General features: G+C 37.0%; 1 protein-coding gene across 10 annotated transcripts in view; it reads left to right on the plus strand.

Moving 5' to 3' along the window:
- The window catches only part of DLG2 (discs large MAGUK scaffold protein 2), an 831,288-nt gene that overhangs the window by 529,779 nt on the left and 285,123 nt on the right, over window positions 1-16,386 (plus strand). The window lies entirely within an intron of this gene.

Genomic DNA, 16,386 nt, shown 5'->3' on the forward strand with positions numbered 1-16,386 from the left:
AAGAAAATGCATGTTTTCATGGTACATGTGAATAGAATGGACACCAGTTAATTATTTTGATCCATAATAGCTATTTCATAAGCAGGTCTTTGATTGATATAGATATATATATAATGAAATGAAGACATTTGCATGTATCTCAATATATGCAGTGCACATGAGATTACTCTCCTTATTTTATCTGTAGTGAATAATCTGCAGCTTTTTCAGTGTTCTCCCTTACATGTTCCCTCATGTGAATATTATAATTTCCATCTCCATAGGGTTTTTTAATAGGAGTACTGGAGTATATTTATTATATTGAGACATATTGTTGAGCTTGACCTCTACTACTCAGCAAAGATAGTGCAACACTGAAAACAGTGCACTCTTTGACACTGCAGTGTATTCATTATGCTCTGCTCTTGGAGAAGAGTAAGGTATATTTAAACAGGCATCTGATGGTAAATCCCTGAAAGTCTGGATTCTTGTGGTCAGTTACGATGCTGGATTGTTTTTCTAACAGAAAAGCATTTCTGATGGTATTTTGTATGCATGTGAATTCAGAGTAGAAATGCAGGCAGTGTTTTTAAAGATTTGGAGTTAAACTGAGTGTGTGATGTGATAGTCATTTTGAGAGACCCAGGGCTAAAGAAACTAAAATTAACTTGTCCTTTCTGGTTGTGATGAAGCAGGAAAAATTATTCACCGTGACCAAATTTTTGCTACGTTGTAAAAATGGACAAGAGAGGCAGTCATTAGCTAATAATGGGTTTACATCGTGTTTGTTTTGAGTGTATGCCCGAAAGTATTTCTTTTTGCAATTGTTTTCATAAAACAGAATGGATATAAAAAAAGTGCCTTTTAGGACAAGCTAAAGAACTTTTGCCACTTACTGCTGAAAATGTGATTTTGTGTCTATAGTCTTATATGAAGTTTACTACAGATAAGTTCTATAAATAATAAATTTTACTGTTAAATTGAATTTTTTTTTTATATTTTCATTTTTGTAGAAACAAGTTAGCTGGAAACTTGGATAAAAAATAAGTTGATGGGCTAGTTTTCTGCAAAAGCCAGAGGTTTTACCTTCATAATTCAGGCAGTTAGGAAGCCTGCTCTGTAAGCCTTTCTGTATTCTACAGACAAAAAAGCAAGATGAAGGAAATAAATAATTTATAGTTGGGATGAAAACCTTACCAATACTATTTTTAATATCTGGAGCATTTTTCGTTTGATTTTTTTCCCAAAATCTTCCATGAAAAAAATATCTATTGAAAAGCATCAAACTCTTATCAGAAGTTGAGATTAAAACCTGTGACTCTTGGCTGTAGTCACTCCTGTGATGCTTATCTCCTCATATTTCAGGTGATTTATCTGTGAACTGGTCTTTCACACCATTACCATGCAACATAAGAACCACTTAGTATTCATATAAACAGTGTTTCTTACCTCTCAGAGTGAAATTGAGATGTTTGGTGTCCAGAGCAGGATCTGAAAACTATCATGGTAGCTTCCACACCATTCCCTCTTTCCTGCTTACAAAATTAGTAAAGAAAGTAAATCTGTTTTTTAGACAAGAAGGTTGTTCCATAGCAAAACTGGAATAGCAAATATCTTTTCATTTATTTTCCTGACTGTCTCTGTCAGTATATAACCCAGAATTTACCAAGTTCATTCCTTACTGCCCTGAGAATTCACCACATGAAAGCAGGTCTTGGCATCCCTAATACCAGGGGAACTCAGATCCCTAACTTGCCTGTCTATGTATAGTAGATGATATCTTTCAGCACTTGAAGTTGGTAAAGAAGGAAATTTGCAAGGCTTTATATATAGACATCCTTTTAATTTCATCTGAGATATTCAGGATGAGGGCTTTTACAAGTTATTAGTCCATAGAGGTTAGTTGGGTTTTTTTAATGGGCAATTATTTTTGTAGCTAGCAACCACCATATAGAAGAGATTGATTAATTGGGTGAATGTATTTTAAACATCACATACTGAATAAGCATTGTCTGGAGATGGCTTTGAGTGTGTGACAGGGGGAAGGGCATGCTCTTGTGCTGCCAGGAGGTCCCTTCTGAATGCAGATTCCCATGCAGTCGTTCCTGTTGCTTTACAGAAAGACTCTCCTAGTGTCACGTGTGCTAAACCTGTAACCCTTTAGTTTTATTTTTGGGGGGGCAGAAGAGGTAAACAAAGACATAATTACACAATGAGTTGTGTAATAGGAAAATTAAGGGTTCAAAGAGAGCTTCAGCTGTGTAGGCATTTAAAGCTGATCATCACTTTGACACACCTGATTGCAAGCACTGGCAGATAGCCACAGTCTGTGTCTTGAAGGTAATTGTTAAGTGTCATCCTTGCAGGCTCTTCCTCCCTTTCATGTGCTTGTGAGATTGTCTTTTGTATGCCTCTTGCATGTCTCTTCAGGCAGGCATACAATTCGCAGTATGGCTTTGCAAAGGATTGAGTGGCCAACAGGAGATGTTTTGTTTCAGTCACTCCCAGGGCACTGCAGATTTCAGCAGCTAGCATCTCTACAGTGGCTGACTGCTGTAACAGAGGAAAGATATACTTGCAGCTTTCTTATTTAAATCACTGGGATTTAGACTCTACTAAAAATCCTGTCATTAAGTAATATGCTTTTCTTGCTCTGTATTGAAACAAGACTAGCAGTAATGAGAATGGATTGCACACGCTGCAGTGTTTGCTCCTGGGGAGCAAAATGCAGGCATTCAAAACAAAGCAGTTTAATGGTGCTGTCTGCTTTGTAATATAACTTGTGCATTAACTTCTTGTAAGACCTTGCAAAGGACTGTGTATGGGCAGTGAATTGTGGACTTCAGTCACTGTTCAGTGACTCAGTCCCATTTCGTTGCATTTGACTGAAGGATTTTAAACCAAAGTAGTTCCATTGACCTCGAGATTTTCATGCTGTCCCATCACACTCCAAATATGCTTTTACTAAATCCAGAAGCATTGAGTAGTATGATGATGCACAAGTGGTAGAAATTAAACTTGATTCATTTTAATTTCATTTTTAAATGATCAGCAGAAAAATGTATTTCTACCATTGTAGAAAATTTCTGGCAGTGAGAAACCTGGGTAAATACAGAGGTCATGTAAAATATTACCTACCTGCTTGCCTACCTAGCTGATAGTTTAACCTCTGATATAATGTACCAGAAGGGGGGAAAAAAAAAAGGGCAGAAAATAAGGATTCTTGTAACTACAGGACTGTCGGATCAGATAATAAACTTTTGACCTCACTTCTGTGGGAAATGTGGTGTCTTAAAAGACATCAGAACTACAGAAATGAAATTCAGGGTATGTGAAGCAGAACAGCTGAGTACTAGGAAACTTCAGAGGAAAAATGTCAGACTGAAAAACACCCAAAAAAAGGAACAACATAAAGGACAGCTAATTTTGCTATCTGGACATTCTGGTGGCTTGAGTATAAAGTCATAGAGAAACAGGATTACTTTCCCCCTTCATGATAATAGTGCCTCTCATTACAGTGTTTGAGCTGTGTCAGGATCTTGCCACGATGACTGGAGCTGCCCTTCTGTTCACAACATTTTAGATGAAAAGGCTCTGGGCACACCAAGAGTTCTCTCAGTTTTTGGTTTCCAAAAGCATACTTTTTGCCCATTCCTGATGAATTCAGCCAGTGACACATTCTTATGAGGTCCACCTCACACAGCTTTGGGCACTAAAACATGTTTAGGGACACTTAATTCTTTATTCTTTCTGCTCTGAGAATTAGGGCCATATCAAAACTTTTCTTTTAATCCATTTGGAGTGTGATTATATTTTGGGGCTTCAGATTAAAAATTAATGCATCTCTTAAGCACTGTTCAGCCCCATTCTTTATCTCCCTCTGGATGGCTATTCTTCTAATCTTAAATTTCTTAATCAGCAAAGACTAAGCTCCTAAACCAGACATCTAATAAAATATGCAAAAATAAGATAGGATGAATATAAAGGGCATAATGCACATTTATTTTTGAGAGTTATGTATATCTGTCTAAATGTTAGACTGCGTCATTGGGCATAACCAGTTCCAGAGTTCCCATTTGGTTGTGGTTTGTGCTGAGCTGAAGGAACTCTGTGGCACATGGTAGAGTTTCTTTTCCTGTAACTATTTGGTTTATTCTTGATGTCACTGAATAAAGTAAATGGACGGTAATAAAGCTTTCTTACTGTACTAGGAAAAAAACCAGTATGGTTTAATTTGTGTATTTTTTAACTCACTGGTAAGCCATGAGATTTTCTTGAGAAGATGCAGAAGTTTTTCACCATCATTATAAGGTATGATTTCACTGTAGATTTTTCTTGGATTGTTACTGAAATGTTCTCTAGTCCATTACTGTCTGTAGTTTCCTAGAGGTTCATGCTTCTTTTTTCACGAGAGTAGATGTATTTTAATTTGGATTGATGGCTTTATTGGAGATGTCTTGTGTGTTCTGTTGCATGGATAGTATCCCAGCTTGCAGTGACAACTGAAATAGTCACAAAAGTACACTTCAATGATGTTTGTTTAAAAATGTCTGCTAAAAAAAAAAAAAAAAGTGTTCAATTCAGAATATCAGAATAGAGGGTTCATTTTAAAAAAAAGTGCTGCTTTCAGTAAGGAATGGAGGAAACTTACAACTTTTATCTAGCAAAGCAAAGTCAAAAGTTACTTTTTTATCTCAGGTAATAGCTGCAGCACTTAAAATGAAAGAAAGGACTTTTTGCAAACAAAGAACCCCAATTATTTATTTCCCAATTTCAGAGAACAGTGAGAGCTTTCAGATCTTGCTGTTTGATAACTGATTGCAAGTGCTTGCTTCAGACTGATGATGGTAAAAATTTTTTTATTATTCTTTTTTTATTACAGCTATCACTTCTACTACTTTAATGATCTATTTTGTCTAATTTAAGATACAGTAAATATGCCATAGCAAACTTTAGCATGTGGGAATAGGGGGTTTTATGGCAAGTTAGGCAGATATTTTGTTAATTAAAAAATAATGGTTTTTAAGGTCCAAAGTGTTTTCAACAAAATGATTTTTTCACGTTTTGAACAGAACCTTTTCTTACAGTCTTTGAAGAATTTCAGTCTTACGATCCTATCAGCTGTGAATTTATTTCTGATTTTCAATGTTCTCTTCTTTCTGTGCTCCTTATCTAAAACATAGCAAAATGGAGCAACTTAAAGACAGAACCATATAAAAATGAGGAAGCACACAAACTTTCTGGAGTTTGGGTTTAACAAACTATTTTGTTTCTCAACCATAATTTAAGTGCTTCACTTCATATTACTGTAACCTGAAGTATTACTTATTTCAGGTACAAATAGAAAACTACCACAAAATACCCTTTATTGTGGAATGTCTTTGCTTGAAGGAACTCATATTACCGCCAATTAGCAGAAGGTGCTCCATCAAACACTAATACATATTTTTCCAGTTTTAAGATAGTGGCTCAAACCATCATTTATGAGTTAACATCACTAAAAAGCTTGGCTTCCCTGCAGGCTAGGATTGTCTAATGTAAGAATATGTGAGTATCTGATAGTTTATCACATGAAAATTGTATTCTCTTGAAAATCATAAAATTAGAAAGCACCATAATAAAAATGCTCTAAAAACTTCTGCTTTTTTCCAACCATATTTTGAAACCTTTGTGTTTCCAGTGCCTCATGTGGTAAAAGTGGTAGGTGTTATCTGCACCTTTATATTTCCCCGACTGAGCATCCTGTTCTTTAATTTAAGTGATGATAAATGCATACAGCTGCTATTATCATATTCTTCTTCATGGTATGAGTAAAATACCAAATGTATCATCTGCCTTTGGTCAGTAAAACTTGTCATCTCATTTGTGTAAGTTACCATGTATGAAGCTTTTCTTTAAAAATCCCACATTGATTCTGTGAAGTGGTTCCTTCCATTCCTGAGGAAAAGTATTCCTTGTATACAATTTCACAAAGTAATAGTTATTATTCGAATGGCATTTCAGTTCTAGTTTCTCAGGATTTTTCTTTTTCATCTTTAGTGGAGAAAGAAGGTAAATCTGTAATGATTTTATTTAAAATGCAGTTTAATGGCAAGAGGTGGTGGAATCAGCTTGTCCTCACATCAGACCTAATTTAACCATATTTGGAGATTTGTAGTCAGTCATTAAAGAAATTATTTTCCAAATCAAAAAGGGTAGTTTCAAAAGGAATTAAAAATCCCTTCTTCTGGCTGGTTGTCTTCCTTAAACCTGAAGCTCTCCTCTGAGCTGGAGGATATTATTTGCTTGAAGTCTTTTATATTTTCATGATAAGTATGATTATCCCCTTTTCTATTTAACTGTCATTTTCCATTAGCAGTAAAAAAGTAAACAACATGTTTGGGAAGACTGTGCAGCAATATTATATTTATGTATTTTGTCTGTTTTTCCCTTGAAACCATTAAGCTCTTAAGAACTCTCCGAGCAGGTCCGAAGAATCCTGTGTTCATATGCAAAATGAACATCTAATCTCATAGTGGAGTTTAAAATTTTCCAGAAATCATTCACAAAGAGTAAGGTTTCCACTGATATGAACATTGCTTTTTGCAGCTCCATCATGCTATTTCTGAAGTGGTGCAGTAGCAATTTTAAAGTGCAGTGCTGTATTTTAATAGCCAATTGAGATGGCTATAAAAATTCAGCACTGTGCATTAAGATCATTACTAAATTGCTTCAGCAATACTTACTGATGAGGCAGCTTCAGCAGAACACATTTCATCTTAATGAACTGTGGCTGCAATAGAGCAAAAAGTAGCAGCTCAGGGAAAGATAGATATGAAGGAGGGCTTGGATGCCAACAGGCTGGAGATTTTGTTTCAAGAAAAATAAGGTTTGGTTGGTTGCTTTTTCAGTGGAAAAAGAAAATAAGTCCATCATCTTTTTCATTTCAATTGCAGTTAAATGGCAGAAGATGGTGCTGTGAATTTGTGTCACATCAGACCAAATTCAACCATCTTTGGAGCTAAGCAGATCACTGACATTTCAATTGACAGAATTTTCTGTGCTCGTCCTTTCTGAATTAGGTAGGAATTTTGTGTTATTATCCAGTTGCCAAGATTGCATCAGCTCTGAGTAGAGACATCAAAGGGTATGGTGTTCCAGTGTGACCTTGTTTTTTTATCATTCTGTCATGAGCAGTTGGCCTTTTTGCAGTGGTCAAAGTTACTTCTGAGGCTTTGGCTGCCAATCAAGAGCTGTTAGCATGACTTACAGGATTCCCCTGATACTGTCATTGTCACCTTCACAGCTTTAACTCTATAAACTTTTTTCTGAAAATTTGAGAGAAGGAAGATGAAGGACTTGGCTCTGGGGTTTTTTTGGGTTTTTTTTATTGCTTCCTTTAGAGACAGGTCTTACTAATTTCTGTGCTCAGCTGTTGGATAAGTGATGGGGATGGATGCATCTCCAGCTTTTGTTCAAATGGCATCCTTCTGGGTGACAGTAAAGCAGACTGTTTAAAAATTCTGTACTAGATTTATCCCGTCCTTGTGGAAATGCTTCAAAGGAACTTGCTTTCTAAATGGATTTCCCAGTTACATAATGATCTCCAGCACGCTGCTGAAAAGTTTCTTGGAACATCTTTTGTCTCAGGCTTGTGTGAAAAACTGTGATGTGTGTGCTTTGGGATTCTACTTGACACTTTGTCCTTTTACTCTCTGCAATTTTTAAAAATCCCAAAGACTAAGTGCCTTTTTTAGTTTTGGGTTTGTTTTTTTTTTTTTGTCAATGCCAAGTGTGAGGAAAATTCCCCATGGATCTTGGCCAGCTTCTTTTTCAGTTCCAAAGTTTTCTCCTGACTAGATGTAATACAGTAAATCTCATAATTTTGTCATTATAGCATGCCTTTGTACTCGTTTTTTTCCTCTAGGTTGTAAATTTCTGGGTCAGAAAATAGTTTCATCATTTCCCTCCCCATTCCAGAGTGCTATGTAAGAGTTAAAAGGGGAGCTAGAGAAGATCCCTTTCATTATGTTTGCCACTGCTATTTTCATCAGGAGAACAGGAGGTGCAGCAGACGGTGTAGCGAGTGTTAATTGTCTCATCAGTATTTCCAGATACACAATAGATCAAAAGATAGGGAAGGACAGTGTGGCATCATTTGCTAAACTGCTGTGCCGAGTGTGGAAAAAAACCTTTCTGTAGACAGGAGGCCAACACCATTTTTCCTGTTTCTTAGTAGAGTAATGAGGATTTCCTAGGGAGTGGCAGTTTTCCTCTACCTATCCGATTCTTGTTTTAAATTCTTCAGGTAAATTTTAGAGAATGATTAATATGCATAATCTTTCATCACTTGATTAATAATTTTTCAACAGTTATATGACAGCTATTGCTGGAGCCTGATTGACATCTTCATGCAACAGAAGATGGGGATTAGCTTGCTGTGTTGAATGTGTTTATTGACACAATGTATTTCATTTCACCTGGGTAGTCTGAAAATCCTTATGTTTCCTTCTTTGGAGACCTTCATCCTTTTCTGAATATAAAGCCTAATGTGCAAATTAGTCACGTGAAACTACAGAACAGTATTTTCATCCTTTATTGTTCAGTTAATTATCTATGTAGCAAGATCTGTCTTCTTGCTAGTTTTTAGATGTCCAGATCTTTCTCAAGACATCTGCTGTCTGGAAAACAACACATATCAACAAAATATTGCATTGCCATGAAGAGCACCCTTGAAAGAATAAATAGCATTTAATTAAATTTTTATAGCATGAGGAGCTGTAGCTCTTCATTTATGTCTTTTCATTTTTCTTGTCTTTTTGCCCTGTAATTGTAAGCATGGGCAGACAGTATTCTAAGTCTTCTGAGAAAGGCATTACAGATTCTAATAATGGTGGAGAGACAAAGATGACTGCAGTTTTAGAGACTCAATTATGTGGTAAATAAAATATCACAATGCAGCCTATTTAAAAAATATTTTAGATTGTCAGTATTATTTTTTTGTTTGCACTGGTTGGAAAAAAAAGGAAATAGTTACATTAAGGCATCTCTGAACATCTGAAGGGAATAGCTGTCTTAGAAGTCAAACACCAAAGTGATTAATTGCAATAGTTGTTCATCTGGCTATTTCCAGTCCTTTCTGGACTGCCATAGTCCTATCTGCAGTTCTGTCATCCTCATTTTGCTTTCAGTATTCCAAATTCTAGATGAAATTTCAGTTATCCTTCATTAAAACAAAATATATAGTACATTAGTCAAACAGAAATTTCCCTATAGTATTCTATCTTTGACTTGCCATTTATTATTTTAGAGCATTTGTCCAATGGCTTTGAACTGCTTGTCCTTCATAAGTTAAGGGTTTTTTGTTTGTTTTGTGTCTCTAAACATGATGTTAGAATTCCTAGAAATCACAGCTATTTTGTGGAGTTCAAGTGGAAGACCCTTTGCTGTTTGCCATGGACCACACTGTCCATGCAGAAGATCATTCTTTGCAATCGGGCTGTCGTAAGATACCAGGCCAGGAAGTCCAGGCTCTGGGACTCCAGTGCAAAAATGTTCTGTTTCTGCCTGCATCTCATCCGTGACGTGTACAAAGGGCAGCTGAATTTTACATGCAGGGAAGGTTCCTCTGTTGCAGACACAGTGAGATTCTTACACAAACGAAGTAGAGCCTTGCTGTGTCAAACTCTTGTGCTCCCTGACAAGTAGGCAGCTGCTCTTCTATTCTTCTTTTGAGTTGGCAGTAAAGCCATTGATTTATGATGGTATCACTTCTTCTTCTTACCTTGCAGAGACTCATTTAAGATTTTTTTTCATTCAAAAATTCTGCTACTTGGTCCAATTGCAAGTGATAAATTTTTCTCATTAAGCTTGGTAGATTAAAAAAATTACTGTGACCTCTTCCAGTGCAGATTTTGGCTGTTGTTGAATGAGAAAGGCAAGCAGATAGCTTAATGGTTATATCTTTAGTGGCTAATTTTGGAGAAAATGCAACTCTGAAAGCTTGAAAAAGCAAATTCTATCTGTGGAGGAAATCTCTGTGAAACCATAAACACTAGTGAGTATATCCAAAATATTCCAAGAGCAGAGAGTTGTGTGTTCATTACCTGGGATGTTGGCTTCTGAATTTTGAGTAGTAGCTTATATGAACAAATAACAAACTGGCTCTTGTATTCTTTAGAAAAAAAAAAATGTCCTGTTATTATTTGTTGATAGGAAGAAGCAGTTGCAAAGCAAGATCTTGGAGCTTCATGACATGTAAAAAAGGGTAGAATGACACAAAAAACTCTTTAGGATATGATAAAAGATACATTGCATAAGCTAAAAGAACAATAGCCCCAAGATATGCTTGACATGTTTATTTTGGAAAGTGATATTTGCAAATAAGGATACGATAGACTTTTCTTTCTCAAAACCGTGTTTTGGTTTTTGTTTGTTGTGTTTCTTATGCAAAACAATTTGTAGGTTGTCATATGAAATTAATACAAAGGCATATTATTCACTCCAACAGAGAGAGCTGAAATAAGGAAACAAAATTACAGCAAATAATTTAGAAAAATTGTTTATTGTGGGCACACTTACATTTTATATACTGTAATTGAAAAATAAATTCAATGTAATTGGTAGGCTAGGGGCAAATCTTATCCACAGTCTGTAGGTCAGATGTGTATAATTTCTAATTTCAAATTATTATCAAATGTCATAACCAAAATTTCTGAAAGTTATTTTTAAATTACATTTTTAAAAACTACTATAACCCCCTCTGTAATGCTGGATTGTAATTTTAGAGATGTACTTGGCTGTTACATAGAGATGTTGTGATTGTAGGTGCTTTGAAGACAAGATGTGAAAAGTGCTAACCTTTCTGCTGGTTTTCACAGAAAGGTCATCTCTTATAGGGTTGCTATCGTGATCAAAATCAGCAACAAAGGGACAAGATCTCAGCCTCAAACGAAAAAGCAATAGGTCTGGCAGCACTCAGAGAAGCTAGATGCTCACACACTCACAGGTCCTGATGGTCCTGATGACAGACCAATTGAATTTATGTGATGAAATCTGAGTGCTGACAATGGTCAGGCTTGAACACCAGTGGAGAGAAGGCAAAGGGAAAAACTGGAAAGATGAAGCAGAAAGTGCATCCTTATTGAACAAGAGAAGCCAAGGGACTCTGAATACTCAGTGTATTTTTAGAATCTCAGAAGAATATTTGAAAAAGTAGGAAATCTCTTTATAAGCATCTAGAAAAAGGTTGAAGAGTAATGATAACTAGAAGAGACCATACTTCTCTTCTGCAGCATTTCCTCTTTTTTCTCAGATGACTCCATGTGCTGGGAGGGTTCAACACTGAAAGTGGTCTGAGAAAGGAAAGTTGTAATTGGGCAGGGTCGGCTGCAAGGTGCTTTCAGTAGAAATAACCACACATCTGCTAAATAGTGCTAACATAAAACGGTAGGAAAATAATGTGGAAAAGTAGCCAGAACTTTGTAAGCTGTAACATCTTGTCTCTAACACATCCTGCTGTGATGAAGCATTTAAATCATATATTTGGTTTTATAAGTTGAGGTATGGTTTACAAAGACTTAGGAGCATTACTTTCATCTTTTACAGGTAAAGCTTTGAGCTCTGTACTTCAAGAAGTGTGTATGCCAGTTGGAGAGACTCCAGGGGAAAGCTGTAAAAATGATCAGAGATTTAGAAAGCCTGTCCTACAATGAATAAATGAGTGATCTGAAGCCATTTATCTGAAACACAAAAGACTGAGTGGGAGGTGGGGGGCAGCTTATCAGCACCTGATAGCAATCTTGCCTTGCAGCGCATCTTTGAAGAGTGAGTTTGTTCTCTGTGCTCCCTAGCGAGGGTGTGAAGCAAAATTTAATAGATAAATAATAAACAAGATTTGTACTAGATGTAGAAGAAGTGAGGATTGTGATTGTGAGGGAGGACATCAGGTCTGTGGCATGGGAAATACCTGGGTATGCCAGACAGCCATTTGTTAGACACAGTGCAGCTGAAGTTGCTTCTACCTCAGGTTGAGAAGAATGATGATTTATTGAGTTTCTTCCTGTCCCAAGATTCATAACAAAATTTTCTCATTTCATTATACTTTGAAGACAAAGACTAGTCATGGGGCTATTTAAGTTCTCCACCTGCAGAAATGAAGAAGGTGTCTTCCAGACAAAAAAACACATCCTTTGCCTGTCCTCAACAGTAATTTTATATTTTTCATTTTCATCTTTTTTTGCTTTAAGAAGGATAAAGCATTTTAGAAAAAAGTTCCATGCATGGCAAAATATTAATGAATATTAGAACAGATAATCTGGTATCTTAATCTGCATTTCTCTGTCTTTTCAAATTTTTTGTTGCTCAAGCCAGGATCATGCTTTGGGAACAATTTGATCTGGTGGGTGGCTGGTTCTTCACCAAAGGGTATTTTCACAGCATGTTTCAGTGTTTGGAGGCTGGTATAAACTCCATTGTTTTGGACTGTGCCAAGTCTTTTAATGCTATGTCTTGACTTCATATAAAAAGTTTTGTCCAGCTCCAATCAGAGCTGAGTTTCTTTACACCTAAAATCAGTCTTGTAGACTTTGGGTGAGTCTCACTGATTTGAATCTTTTCATCCAAATAGCTGCCTAAATTTTCCAAATGGGGCCCAAAAATGGCCTGTGAATAAATCAAGATATTAGTGCATTCATTCTTTCCCCCAGGGTTTCATTTTTCATTGGAAATGCTGCTCATATAGTTCCCAGAGACTGACCTACACCCTGGCTCTGGCATTGCAGGAAAGTTCAGTGTTTATTATTAGTTGAAATAGCTGATAGAAAGGCCATGTTAGTATTCTTCCTAGCTAGAACCCCTCAAGGGACTCACAGCAGGGTCTTGTGTTATGCTATATCTCATTAAGAGGGAAACTCTCACAGAAAATCTGTAGTGTTTTCTCAGGCTTGAACAACCATAGTTTTTAAGTATTACTCTGCATTTCAATTCTGCTAAGCACAAGTTCCTAGAAAATCTTCAATGGTCTAGGACCAGTCTGAAAAAAAAATCTGTAATTCTGTTTCAAATGTGAGTTCACATTCTCCCTCTAGTTGGGTATTCTAGAATGCAATTCCCTTTGCAAATATTTGACATAATTTCTGAGAAGTCATAGAATCCTACAATGATTAAAGAATATTTTTGGTTGGAAGGGAGTCTAAAGGTCATCTACACCCAGCCTTCTTGCAATGATCAAGGACATCTTCAACTAGACCAGCTTTCTCAGATCTCCATCAAACACACCCCCATCCTTGATGGGGCATCATCCAGGGGTGGGGCACACATCCACTGCTTCTCTGGGCAACCTGCGCCTCACCACCCTTACAGTAAAGAGTTTCTTCTCAATATCTAATCCAAATCTACCCTCTTTCACTTTAAAGCCATTACCCCCTGGCCTGTCACTAGAGGTCCTGTCCTCATCTTTCTCAGAAAGGCACGTGTCTGACTTTACTCATTTTACTCTGTGGGAGTATGGGGTACTTCTCACTAGCAAATAAAACATTTTTGCTTCACTTTGCTTCCTAGAGTGCTACAAGACAGCATCATCAACAAACTGAACTAAGGGACCAAACTGCAGTTTCAGAGACAAAAAGAATCAAAGTGAGTTGCAATGACTCATGAATCCATTTTCAGAGTGCCTTTGCCTTATTACTTCTGTTCAATAAGCACCATCTATTTTCCTTCTCTGTATCATTTATATACCTGTTCAGCTTTTAATATCATGGCTCCATAAATTGCCTTGCATAAAAAAAGCAAAATTACATGCACATTTGTGCCTTGATTTCTCTCTGTGTTTTTAAGGAAGAAGTAACTGAATGGATGACAGATTGATTGTTTACAGGTTGATTGCAAATAGATAAGAGGCTGCAAGATGAACTTTGAATTCATTTTGTATTTTCAAGCTTCAACATAATTGACAGAGAGCTTTTCAGTAAAGTATTTCTGCTCAGCTTTGCAACAGGGATGAGAAGAGAAATGTTAAATTTCCCTTATCAGATGGAGGACAAATAAAAGAAACTGATGAGTCTGTCCCTGACATGTATGGTTTTTAAACAGATCTCAAAATGACAGACTGCTCCTTCTGTCTCCATTTTATTGGTGACAAATTATTAAATATTTGTCTCAAAGAGCCATTCAACTTAGCAGAGAACCAGCTATACTCATTTAAAGATATATCACCTAATGTTATACAAAGTAAATAGCATTTCTCCCTGAATTGGAATAATTTTCTCTTGTGTCGATTCTGTAGATTTCAAAAATGAATCTATATCAGAAAAAAAAAACAAAAAGGGCAGGAAAAGCACAGCTTTACGTAGTACAAAGACTTAAAAAATTTAATGTCTCATCAAAAAGTGAAAACTAAGGCAGATCTTGATGTACCTGTAGATCTCATCTACAGGTACATGATTTTCATTTGCATTATTAGGAGATTAAATACCTTGTTCTACTGTCAGTAATTACAGTAATTTGTGCAGAAAATGGCATAGGTACTATTTGTTAATGACTGGCAAACTCTGATCGACTGTCAGCATAAATTTGGTTCCTACACCTGAAACAGCTGGTGTATTTTGTGCATGGAAAGTGAACCATGTTTCAGGATTTGAACCCCAGTTAATAAAGAATGTGAAAACAATAGGGGTCTTCTCATTGCAGTTGCTCCAGGTGTCTGTAATTGCCTGTCTCCTGGCACTGCAGAGGAGCCATGCCCTCTTACTTTTCCCTTTGCCCAAACATTATGTGGCCACATTTATGTATCATCAGGAATTAAATAAGGTCAAGTGAACTTTAAGAGCATGAACAGTGGGTGTAAAGATGCCATTAAAATAAATGTGGCTATAAGGGCATATTTATGGTAATGAGGCTAATTGCCTTAAAAATTTGGGAAAAAAAAAGGGACAGTAGAAATAATTTGATTTCCCCCTTCTTTCAACCTGTATGCGTTAACTATACTCTAGATTAGACATTCTCAGAATTCACGCAAAGGTGCTTAAATGCAACATTCTCAGGCCTTGTGCTTCTCTTGAAAGGGTGGGTTAAAGGTTTCATATTTGATTCTCCAGTCAGGAAAAGAGGTTCATAATACCAGTGCATCTTTCAGAAGGAAAAATTGCAGAAATATTGAATAAGCATTATTATTACTACACTGTTTTCTTCCACTATAGATCTGGCTTAGCTCTCAAGAGCCTTACAAACCTTTGATTGTTAACTTCTCTTTCTCTCTCTCAAGCTTAGGAGAGCTGTTTTATTTTTCCCTTTCCTCCCAGAAGGACTTGTTCTGTAAAGTTATATTTTTATTGGCTCTTTTTCAGGTGCATTACTAGCCTAAACAGCCATTTCTGTCCTTCTCTCTTTAGCTACTTGCTTCTATCCCTGCATCTTTCCTTCCTCCCACATCCTTCAACTTGAGTTTGCAGGGCAGCAGTGGTGACCTTGCAGTGCTCTCCACAGGAGCCACAGATCTCTAATGAGGGAGCAGGTACAAAAGTGTGATGCCAGCCAAGGGGGCGTGTGAACCCAACACTATCCTCATCTGCCAGCTCCTACTGCTGCCCTCTCTGTGGATGGTGGTCAATATGCACCTGGTCTGGGATTCAGGTTAATTTGGCTTGCTTTTCATGCCATTTTCAATTTGCCATTTGCTGGGACATTTTCATGGCTAACACAAGGCAGGCAGTGGGAAAGAAGGCAGGGAGCACATCAGAGTTGTCTCTTTCAGCATTAGTGAGTTGTTAGGTCAGCATATGACAATTTTAAAAATGCACCATGCAACCTTTCACCTGGCTTTTTTGCTGCTTACTAGAACAATTGACTGCTTAAAATAATGGAATTATTTGGGCTGGAGGGACCCTAGAAATCATTGCATTCCCTCCTGCTTGTCATGGCCAGCAACCCCTTCCCCCAGACCAGGTTGCTGAAAGCCCAACCTGGCTTTGAACACTTTCCTGGAATGTCGTCTTCATCTGTAGTTGATTTTTGCCCAAGTGAATGAAAGAGAGGGGGTGAGGATGGGAGTAAAAAAACCCAAAACAAAACCAAAAACCTCTTGCCAAGAAGAAATGGCAATGTAATATAGAACAGAAAGTATGAGAAAAAAATGTGTCGCCTTTAGCAGTCCCTTCATATCACATTCAGCCATAGGGGTCATTTATGCTGTGTTTAACACTATTCCCTGCAAGACAGAAATGATCCTGTCACCAGGCAGCCAGCCAGAAGACATCTACCCTGATCAAAAATTCTGGTTTTTAGTGCCTCTGGATCTGAGGATTATTTGTCCTTGTGGGTGCACCAAAAGTATACAAAAAGCTTCCTGCATGCAAAGGAAGTGACCATTCATTCAGTTCAGTTGTAGGCATATGGAGATGTGAGAAGAGAGAGGCATGTAAAAATTTCAGA

The sequence above is a fragment of the Haemorhous mexicanus genome, chromosome 2 (genome assembly GCF_027477595.1).
Source record: "Haemorhous mexicanus isolate bHaeMex1 chromosome 2, bHaeMex1.pri, whole genome shotgun sequence".
Lineage (NCBI taxonomy): Eukaryota > Metazoa > Chordata > Aves > Passeriformes > Fringillidae > Haemorhous > Haemorhous mexicanus.